The following is an 11,733-nucleotide window of genomic DNA, read 5'->3' as shown; positions in this document are numbered from 1 at the left end:
CGTCCGGCAAGGCCCTGACGCTCGGGGACGAGGAGGGAACTCTCCCCGCCTCAGGCCTTCACGGCTGCGGCAGACCCTCAGGCCCCTCCTCCGATAGTCATAAACGCACTCACCGTCCCTTCCATCAGTGCCGAAACTTTTTATGCAAAATTTCCCCGGAGTGGGCTACTCTTCTCCGAGCTATCGCAGTGCCATTGACCGTGATCGTCTGGCAAGGCCCTGACGCTCAGGGACGAGGAGGGAACTCTCCCCACCTCAAGCCTTCACGGCTGCGTCAGACCCTCAGGCCCCTCCTCCGGCAGTCATAAATCCCCGCCTCAGGCCTTCATGGCTGCGGCAGACCCTCAGGCCCCCCTCCAACAGCCATAAACGAGGTGACTCCTTTGCAGATGAGAACGCTCCCTTCCCCCCCCCCCACCTCCTTCTGTTCCGTTCGCCGAAATCTGTTCTGTCTGCCAAAAACTCCTAGAGCTAGGTACCTCGTGACTCCGGCAAACTGCCTTCTTAGGGAAGTGTGGGTGACGACCCACACTTCCTAAGAAATTCCGACTTGTGTACAAGTTTCCGCAGACCACCAAGGATCATCGGGGACGCCCTTTGTCTCCTTGTGGTCTGCTTCCAGTCCGAGGATCTCTGTTCGTCTTCCCCTGTTTGTCTCCTTCCCTGTCCTTTAGCTATGGGAGCCTCCTCATCCCTCCCTGAAAGTTCACCTCTTGAATGCCTGCTTAAGCATCTGGCTACCCTCTCCCTGACGCCTGATATAAAACCAAAACTTCTCCGTAAATATTGCTCCCAAGATTGGCCGACATACCCCCTAGACAATAACAACCAATGGCCCGCAGGGGGAACTCTTGATCCTAACATCACTCGCAATCTCTTTAACTACTGCCAGCGCCTGAAAAAATGGAAGGAGATTCCCTATATTGAAGCTTTTCGCCTCCTAGCTCAAAACCCCAGCCTCTGCACCACCTGCTCCCCGCCCCAAGTTCTCCTAGCCTGCAAGCCGTCTCCCTCCCATCCACACACTCCCAGTCCCACTTCGATTACCTTTGACCCGGCCGACGAGCCTCTGCCATACAGACTTCCCCCTTCGGCCCCTCCCCCTCCTACAACCCCTCCACCCTCCGCCGGCCGCCACCGCTGCCTCTTTCCCCGCGGCGGAAGCCTCTCGTCCTCTCCCTTCCCCTTCTTCTCCTACAACAGCCCCTCCCCCTTCCTCTACCGCCGCCACCACTGCCACTTTCCCCGCGGAAACCTCCCGTCCTCTCCCTTCCCCTTCTTCTCCTACAACAGCCACTCCCCCTTGCTCTGCCGCCGCCGCCTCCACCCCCGCAGAAGCCTCCCGTCCTCTCCCTTCCCACTCCTCCCCTCCCTCCACCACCATCTCCTCCCCCACCTCGCCCCCTCCTCCTCCGTCCCCCTCAACTCCCCCCCTCCCACAGATCGAGCCTGAGCCTTTCAGCCCCCCTCTAACAAAGTTCCAGGAGCCTCCTCTGTCTTTGCCCCCTCAGACTCGGTCCCGAGGGCCTCCCAAAATTATCGCGGCTTTGTGCCCATCACCGGCTTTGCCCCCATCACCTCTTTTCCCCGCACAAACTGAGCCAGAACCCTTCAGTTCCCCTCAGACCAGGTCCCGAGGGCCTCCCAAAATTATCGCCCCCCTCCGGGAAGTAGCAGGATCCGAAGGCATCATGCGCGTTCACGTCCCTTTCTCCTTAGGAGATTTAGCCCAACTAGAGAAATGCCTAGGTTCCTTTTCCACTGATCCCACGACATACATCAGGGAGTTTCAATGGACCCTCCAGTCTTAAAGCCTCACGCATCATGACGTTTCCATGCTCCTGGCCAATACTCTCCTCCCTGAAGAGCGTAGACAAGTTTGGGACTTCGCCCAAACGCATGCTACCGAAACCCACAGGACTGACCCCAGCTGTCCGCCTGGTCCCACTGCTGTCCCCGAACAAGACCCACACTGGGATTATAACACCGCTGTGGGTCTCCACGCTGGAGATATTTTTGCCTCCTGCTTAATAGCAGGTCTGAAAAAGGCAGCTCATAAAGTAATCAATTTTCAAAAGCTCCAAGACATAATTCAAAAGAGAGATGAAACCCCCTCTGAGTTCTTAGACAGACTCACTCAAGCCCTATTACAGTATACCAGCCTGGACCCAGAAACACCTGAAGGAAGACATGTCCTTATGACATACTTCCTAGCTCAAAGCTACCCCGACATTAAAGCTAAACTCAAAAAGTTAGAACAGGGCCCCGCTACCCCACAGACTGAGATCCTAACAGTGGCCTTTAAAGTCTTCCATAACCGGGAGGAGGAGAAAGAACGCTGTAAACAAAAGGCTGATCAGGCCATGTTCCAGATGTTGGCCCAGCTGATAAAACCACAACCTGGGCGCCCCTCTACAAACAAGCACCCCCCCCCCCAGGAGCGTGTTTCAAGTGCGGAAAAGAGGGACATTGGTCAAGGGCATGCCCGTCCCCCAGATCTCCTACCACCCCATGCCCCAGATGCCACAAAAAGGGCCACTGTGGGTCTGATTGCCCAACCACCCGAAGGGGAGGCTGGACGAACAACCCCCATCCTAAGCCCGCCATAGTGGGGCTGGCAGAAGAAGATTGATGGGGCCTGGGGGCTTCTTGCCCGACTATTTCCATCACCAAACAGGAGCCCAGGGTTACTTTAACAGTAGACGGTCGCCCCATCTCCTTCCTCCTAGATACAGGAGCCACCTTCTCAGTCTTGCGAGAATACCGGGGCCCTACCACGCCAGCCATTACTCCTATAGTCGGGGTAGGAGGTAAACAGATTTTCCCATTAAAACCCACCCCCCCTTTTATGCACAATCCTAGACAATCCCATACCTTTTTCCCACTCCTTCCTAGTTATGCCCCAGTGTCCCATCCCTTTACTAGGACGAGACTTCCTTTCCCTCCTCCACGTTTCCATAACTATATCCACTCCCACAGCCCCCAGTACTCCCTTTCTGATGGCCCTCATAGCCGACAACCCCCCTCTACCCAATGAAAGCTCCAGTTCCACCCTCATACACCCTGTAAATCCCAAAGTTTGGGACATTACAAGCCCCTCCGTGGCCCTATGTCCCCCTGCCTCTATCAAATTACGTCACCCCTCTCAGTATATCTGTCAGGCCCAAAATACCCCCTAACCACTTCAGCCATCATAGGCCTCCAACCCATCATTCAAGATCTCTTAAACAAAAATTACCTCAGACCCACTCACTCCCCATTTAATACCCCCATAATGGCTGTTAAAAAAACCAAGGGATCTTTCTGCCTTGTCCAAGACCTTCGCCTTATCAACATGGCCATTGTCCCTATCCATCCCTTAGTTCCAAATCCATACACCCTTTTATCGTAGATCCCTGCCTCAGCATCCCACTTCTCAGTCCTAGATCTCAAGGATGCATTTTTTTCTATCCCTCTAGACCCCTCCTCCCAAGATTTTTTCGCCTTCACCTGGACGGACCCATGCACCAGACATTCTGAACAACTTACTTGGACAGTTTTGCCACAAGGCTTCCGAGAATGTCCCCATATTTTTGGACAAGTCCTAGCTCAAGACCTCAAACAGTTTCATCATGATCACCCCGAGTCCACTTTATTACAATATGTAGATGATCTTCTACTCTGCAGTCCCTCGTGGGAACAGTCTCAACTTGACACTGCCTCTCTACTTAACCTTCTAGCTTCCAGAGGTTACCGGGTATCCCCCGTCAAAGCTCAAATCTCTTCCCCTTCTGTCACTTACCTTGGATTCCTTCTGTCTCAACAAAGAAAGTCCATTACCTTAGACAGAAAATGACTCCTCTCTGACCTGCCCGTTCCCAAAACCAAGACAGAAATCCTTTCCTTTCTAGGCCTGGCTGGGTATTTTAGAGCGTGGATCCCTAACTTCTCCCTGTTGGCAAGACCCCTGTACGACCTCAGCAAGGGCCCCCATGAAGAACCATTATCATCCTCACCCCAACACTCCTTCATTAAGCTCCGTCAAGCCCTTGTGGAAGCTCCATCTCTCCATCTCCCTGATTTGTCAAAACCCTTCTCATTATACATTCATGAGAGGTCCAGTCAAGCTCTAGGAGTCCTAGGCCAATATTATGGCCCATCCTTTGCCCCAGTAGCTTATCTCTCCAAGCAATTAGACCCCACAGTTCAGGGATGGGCCCCCTGCCTATGGGCATTAGCCGCTGGGCAGCTCTTGCAGAAAGAAGCTCATAAACTAACATTCTGAGCACCCCTTACCATTCTGTCCCCACATCACCTAAAAGATCTCTTAACCTACAAAAGTTTACAGACCCTCCCTCCCTCCAGACTCCTAACCTTACTATCCTCTTTCCTCCAAAATCCAAACATTTCTTTCCTCCCCTGCTAGCCCCTGAATCCGGCCACTCTTCTTCCTCTACCCTACTCTCCTCATACTCCCTCGCATGATTGCCTGGAAGCCCTTCACAACTTCCTTCCGTGCCACTCCACGATCTCCGGAGGAGCCCTCTCACACTCCGACCTCATCTGGTTTACTGATGGGTCCTCCTTTAAACATGAGGGCACCCACTACTCAGGATACGCAGTAGTGTCCCTCGAAGATGTCATTGAGGCACGAGCCCTACCCCCTGGTACAACCAATCAGCAGGCCGAACTCATTGCAGCCACCAGAGCTTGTACTCTGGCCCGGGACACGTCTCTCACATTGTACACTGACTCCAAGTACGTATTCCACATTCTCTTGTGTCATGCGGCAGTATGGAAAGAACGAGGCCTCCTCACCACAAAAGGAAATTCCATAATTAATTCAGCCTTAATTACTAAACTTCTAGAGGCTTCACAACTCCCACACTGACTAGGCATAGTCCACTGCAAATCACATCAAAAGGATGACTCCCCCATTGCAAGAGGTAACAACAAAGCCGAAAGAGTAGCCCGGTCAGTTGCCCTATCAGAAGACAAACCAGACAACAATCCATCTGCCCTCGCAATTTTAGCCTTATCAGAAGACACCCTCTGCTCCCAGGACAAACAGTCTCTCTTCCGCCTCTTACATGATCTGTTCCATCCCAGCCCCCAATCCTTGATCCATTTTTTACAATCTTTTTTTCCTCTCTCTCCTGAAGACAAAACCCTGCTTAACCAAATCACCTGCAAGTGCACCATCTGCCAAAGCACTAACCCTAATACCCCCCTCAAGGCCCGACCCTTCCCAGCTCATCAAGCAAGGGGTAATGTCCCTGCTGCAGATTGGCAAATAGACTTCACTAACATGCCCCCTGTATGGCATACCAGATACCTACTCGTGTTAGTAGATACATTTTCAGGATGGGTCGAAGCTTTCCCCACCACTAACAAATGAGCGTCCACGATTGCCTCTGTCCTCACCCAGATCTTTCCTAGGTTCGGGATGCCCACTTCCCTCCAATCAGATAACGGCCCTGAGTTCACTTCCCAAATTATCCAGAACCTCTCCAAGTCGCTCTTGCTCCCCTGGCATTTACATTGTCCTTATCGACCACAAGCTTCGGGAAAAGTAGAAAGAGCCAATAGGACTCTAAAAGACATCCTGACCAAACTATCTCTAGAACTACACATTGATTGGGTTCGCTTACTTCCCTTAGCTCTACTCCCCATTCGAGCCCTCCCAAAGAAACCTTCCTTCTTGTCGCCCTTTGAGATCATGTATGGCTGCCCGATTCTACCCCTGGGGCTCCCTTCCCACAAAGGACCAATTCCTCCCAATATGGCCCTTCCACTACTCTCTCTCCTCCGCACTGAATTGTGGAAATATCAGGATTGGCTCCTTCCTGATCCATCCGCCTCCCAAAATCCTCCTGTCTTACAGCCCAGCCAACTAGTGTTTTATAAGCCACCAGAGGATCGGCCCTCTCTCACCCCAAAATGGGAAGGTCCACACCCAGTTATTCTCTGCACCCCCTCGGCCGCCAAGCTCTCACTGCCTGATAACTCTGTCACCCCTTGGATTCATATCTCCAGGTTGAAACCACATACCCAAGACCCACCTTCTCTGGACACCCAAGACCCATCAGTCACAATCCAGAGTCCTTTGGATACAGCCCAAGACGCTGTCTACTCTACCACGCCTCATCCCTCTGATCCCTTGAAGCTCCGCATCTCCCGTGCACCCCCTTTGCCATCCATACCCGAATCATGACTTTTTCCTCCTTTACTGCTCTCTCGCTTTTTTTCCTCATTCCTATTGTCTTCCCCGCAACCCCACCCTCCTTTGTATGGCGATTCAAAGTCAGGCAGACTTACACGCAGCATCAAACAAAAGTTACTGCCCTCATTGTCACATCAGACTGCCCTCTGAAAGGCTGCTCTGAGCCTTTGTACCTCCACTTTCCTCCCTCCACCGAAGTGTTCACTTACAGCTACCTTTACTCTCCCTACCTCTGCTTCCTCTATGACCAAAGGTAAGCCTATTGCAAGCGATGGCAAGACACCTACGGTGGATGTCTCTACTGGTCTTGCGCCATTCACTACATGGGTGACTTCCAGTACCCACAGTATTACTCCTCCAACCGTTTCATGAAATATCCCGACGGCTCATTCTCCTTATCAATCCCAGATCCCTGGGACTCTCGATGGGCTGCTGGAGTCACAGCCTCAGTTTTCTACGGGGGGTCCTCGACCGCCCACGGTACCCTTCATATCTCTCGAGAGTATGTTCCCTCTCACTCCCAGATCTCTCAAGTTGCATCAGATATCAGACATTCTGAAAAAGTCATTATCCAAACTCTTGATGGCACCTCTTCATCTTCTTATTCCTCCTACTCTTGGTTACAGCTCATTCAAGACACCACCATCTTTCTCAACCACACCCTCAACACTGCCGATTGTTTCTTGTGCGCATCACTACAGCGCCCACTGCTGGCCACCGTGCCCCTCAATATTTCCAACTACTCTTTCCATGCAGAAGGACAAACCCTCCGCCCCCTGGCAGACATACCCCTATGGGAACCAGAATACGCAGATAATCTCTCCATCTACCACTGTGTAGGCCCAACTCCACCCCCCTCCAGCGCACTTCACTGCCTCTCTATCTACACCCCTACCTCCGGCTCTAAGACTTTTACACAACCGGGACACTTCTTTTGGTGTAATGGCAGTCTTTTCAACTCACTGCCTCCCAACTCCGATACACCCTACATTCTCGTCACCCTAATCCCACAGCTTACACTTTACAGCATGACACAATTCCTTGAGGTCCAACCTCCCTTGCCCTCGCGCACAAAAAGGGCTGCTTTCCTTCCCATCATGGTCGGTATCTATTTGATCACCTCAGCCATTGGGGCAGGGTTTTCGGGAGGAGCCTTGGGTCACTCTCTATGGGCAGTTAAAGATCTCAACGCCAAACTTGAGGGAGCCCTGACATCCACTGCCGATTCCCTAGCCTCTCTCCAAAGACAGGTCACTTCGCTAGCTAAAGTCAGCCTTCAAAACTGGCGGGCCCTAGATCTGCTTACAGCCGAGAAGGGCGGCACCTGCGTCTTCCTCCAGGAAGAGTGCTGCTATTACATCAACGAATCCGGCATTGTAGAAACTGACATCACCAAACTCACCGACCTTGCCTCCAGTCTCCACTCTGCTTCCAATTCCAACCTATTCTCTTCAATACTAACAAACCCCCTCCTTACCTGGGTCTGGCCCTTTGCAGGGCCCGTAATAGTCATTCTTCTCATCTGTCTCTTCTTACCCTGTATAATAAAGTTCATCAAATCCCAAGTTGGAAAAATCTCTAATCAAGCTTTCAACCAGCTTTTACTCAGGAACTACCAGCTTCTGGCCACAGAAGATCCCTCACCCTCACGTGACCTCCTCACCACACGCTGAGATGGACCTCTCTCTCCACTGGAAACTGTTCCTGGAAACAATGGCCGCAGACGCCTGCCTCCTGACACCCATATCCTCTTGGCACCATTGGAATCAACAGGTCCTCGACCTATGGTTACAGGGAACCTTCATTGATTTCCAACCTGAAGAAGTCCACATCTACTCATCCTTACTGTGGGGAATCCTATCAACCCTTTCCTCCCAATCCTCAAACCCTCACTCCCTTCTCCGCCCCTGTTCAGCAGGAAGCAGTCAGAGAGAAAGCAACGTCCACAAACCCATAGAGGAGAAAGGGGGGAATGAAGGGTCCCCACCAGTAAGATGGCGTACTTCCGGCTTCTTTTCGGGGTCCTCGGTTCCCGCCGGCGCCACCTGAAGCCCAATCACCTCTCGCCCCCCTCCCAATCCCAGCACCTAGCCAACAGCCACCAGCCCCGTAGAAGTAACACCACAATCACCCTATGCCCCTTCCTATATAACCCAGCACCTTTCCCTAATAAAGCGGAATTCTCTGGTGAATTGCTGCTGTGTGTCACTCCTTTCCTTTCAGTCATGATAACAGATTATGATTGTTAACAATGAGAGCAAATAAATCTCTGTATTGCCAAAGTGACTTAACCTATTCTGATTACCACAACAGTGTGATTTCTTTAGCAGGGAAAGTTCTTAAAAATAAATAGTACTGCTTTCTAAGACTGTACATTTAAGAAATGAGAGCTTTTCTCTTTATTTTCTTCTTCTATTACATTTTAATGGAAAAATTAACAGAAAATTGAGTGCATATAGTAATGAAATCATTCGAGTAAGTTAAAAGACGTGACTGTAAAAACTCACAAAGTGCTTGGTCTCTTACTTCACGTGCATGTTTTAGAATAGATTTAAGGGGGTATTTAATTCATTTTCCTCCTGGCTTTTTTCTTTATTTTTGTTACCACCTTCCTAGGACTTAGATAATAATACACAAATACAAATCCCACGGGAAGTGTTGTTATGACAGAGTGTAAGGTGGGAATGTGCTGCTGTTCAGAGCGAGCCATGTTCCATTGTTGAGAGTTCAACACCTCAGTGTTTATTCAGTACCACCTCATGGAGCTTCAGTGTAAATGGATTGTGTGTGTAATTGGTTATTTATGTAGTTTTGTAGATTCGTAGAAAATTGCCCTCAGTCGTTTTCACAGGTAATTGCGCTCAAGTATTTGTGTTTTATCCTTTTACTCAGCAGGTGCTTGTGTATCATATCCCTGGTGATTTGAAATATCAGGAAAGACAGTTTTTCAGAAATGAGAATAATAGAGTTGAAATCTGCTCACCTGAAATACTCTACAACAAGTCAGTTTCTTTTGGGTGAGCTGATTCCTTATTTTAGTTCCTCTTGATGTAAGGATTACGTTTATTGTGGAGCTGCTTTCCAGATTGTCACTATAGTTTTTCTACATAAAGATTATATAGTTGCAAACAAAGGTTGTGGAATTTCCCTTTTATTGTTGTTTTCTGACTTTTAATTATTTTAATAAAAATATGTTGTTTTCACAGCAAACTTGAGACAGTTCATGTAATTTCCTCCATATAGTTTTTCTAATCAAGCCCAGTAACCATACCTAGTTGGTAGCAGCTTTCTCCCGCAGGAAAAGTAATGTTACATTTATCAGTTGTAGCTAAAGTGTTAACAAATTGTCTTGATTACTGTGGCTTTGTAGTGGAGCTTGAAGTCGGGGGAGCATAATCCTCCCAGCTTTATTCTTCCTTCTCAGGATTGCTTTGGCTATTTGGGGTCTTTTGTGGTTCCATATGAATTTTAGAACTATTTTCTCTAGTTCATTGAAGAAGGCTGTTGGTATTTTGATAAGTGTGGGGAGCGGGCTATGCCCTTCCCCCACTTGCCGATGTGGCGGAATGGAGAACAAAGAACATTCTGTTTATGCATTCCATGAGCAACTAACTGGAACCCTGCTGAGCCTACCTTTGCCTGGCTACCGCTGACGTCAATACTGTGCTTGATTGTCTATTGGATAATGCTATGTCCTGCAATCATGTAACCCCACTGCATTATATAAACCCTGGACCTTCAATAAAGTTTTACTGGCGACACGTGGGAGCGTCAGCCCTCCCAGCTCTTTCTGTCTGTCTTTCTTTTCTTCACCCCCCTTCCGCACTTCAGGACCTGCTCGACTAGGCGCGGCTGGACCGCGTCAGATAGGAATTGCATTGAATCTGTAGATTGCTTTAGGCAGGATAGCCATTTTGACAATATCCTATCCATGGGCACGGGATGTGTTTCCATTTATTGGTATCTTCTTTAATTTCTCTCATGAGTGTCTTGTAGTTTTCAGAGTATAGGTCTTTCACTTCCTTGGTTAGGTTTATTCCGAGGTATTTTCTTCTTTTTGATGCAACTCTGACTGGAATTGTTTTCCTGATTCCTCTTTCTGCTAGTTCATTGTTAGTATATAGAAATTCCACAGATTTCTGCATATTGATTTTGAATCCTGCAACTTTGCTGAATTCAGATATTAGATCTAGTAGTTTTGGAGTGGGTTCTTTAGGGTTTTTTTATGTACACTATCATGTCATTTGCAAACAAGGACATTTTAACTTCTTCCTTGCCAGTGTGGATGCCTTTTATTTCTTTGTGTTGTCTGATAGATGTGGCTAGGAGTTCCAGTACTATGTTGAATAGAAGTGGGGAGAGTTGGCATCCTTCTCGTGTTCTACATTTTAAAGGAAAAGCTTTCAACTTCTCTCTGTTGAGTATAATGTTGGCTGTGGGTTTGCCATATATGGCCTTTATTATGTTGAGGTACGTGCCCTCTATACCCATTTTGTTGAGAGTTTTTGTCATGAATGGATGTTGAATTTCGTCAAGTGCTTTTTCAGCATCTATGGAGATGATCATGTGGCTTTTGTCCTTTTTGTTGATGTGGTAGATGATGTTGATGGACTTTCAAATGTAGTACCATCCTTGCATGCCTAGAATAAATCCTACTTGATCATGATGGATGATCTTTTTGATGTATTTTTGAATTTTGTTTGCTAATATTTTGTTGAGTATTTTTGCAACAATATCCCAATGTTCATCAGGGATATTGGTCTGTAATTTTCTTTTTTATTATACTGTCTCTGTCTGGTTTTGGTATTAGAGTGATGCTGGCCTCAGAGAGTGAGTTTGGAAGTATACCCTCTTCTTCTACTCTATGGAAAACTTTAAGGAAGATGGTTATTAGGTCTTCACTAAATATTTGATAAAATTTACCAGTAAAGCCATCTGGTCCAGGTGTTCTTAGGAAAGGGCTTTTGTTCTTAGGTAGATTTTTTTTATTACTAATTCAATTTCGTTGCTGGTAATTGGTCTGTTCATATTTTGTTTCTTGCCCTGTCAGCCTTGGAAGGTGGTATTTTTCTAGAAAGTTGTCCATTTCTTCTAGGTTACTCAGTTTGTTAGCATATAATTTTTCATAGTATTCTCTAATAATTCTTTTTATTTCTGTGGTATCGGTAGTGATTTTTCCTTTCTCATTTATGATTCTGTTAATGTGCATAGACTCCCTTTTTTTCTTGATAAGTCTGGCTATGGGTTTATCTATTTTGTTTATTTTCTCGAAGAAACAGCTCTTGCTTTCATTGATTTTTTCTATTGCTTTATTCTTCTCGATTTTATTTATTTCTGCTCTAATCTTTATTATGTCCCTCCTTCTACTGACTTGGAGCCTCATTTGTTCTTCTTTGTCTAGTTTTGTTAATTGTGAGTTTAGACAGTTCATGTGGGATTTTTCGTCTTTCCGGAGGTGGGCCTGTATTGCAATATACCTTCCTCTTAGCACGGCCTTGGCTGCGTCCCACAGATTTTCTGGTGTTGAATTA

This window comes from Manis javanica, chromosome 3 (genome assembly GCF_040802235.1).
Source record: "Manis javanica isolate MJ-LG chromosome 3, MJ_LKY, whole genome shotgun sequence".
Classification (NCBI taxonomy): domain Eukaryota; kingdom Metazoa; phylum Chordata; class Mammalia; order Pholidota; family Manidae; genus Manis; species Manis javanica.
This window is presented reverse-complemented; position numbering follows the sequence as displayed.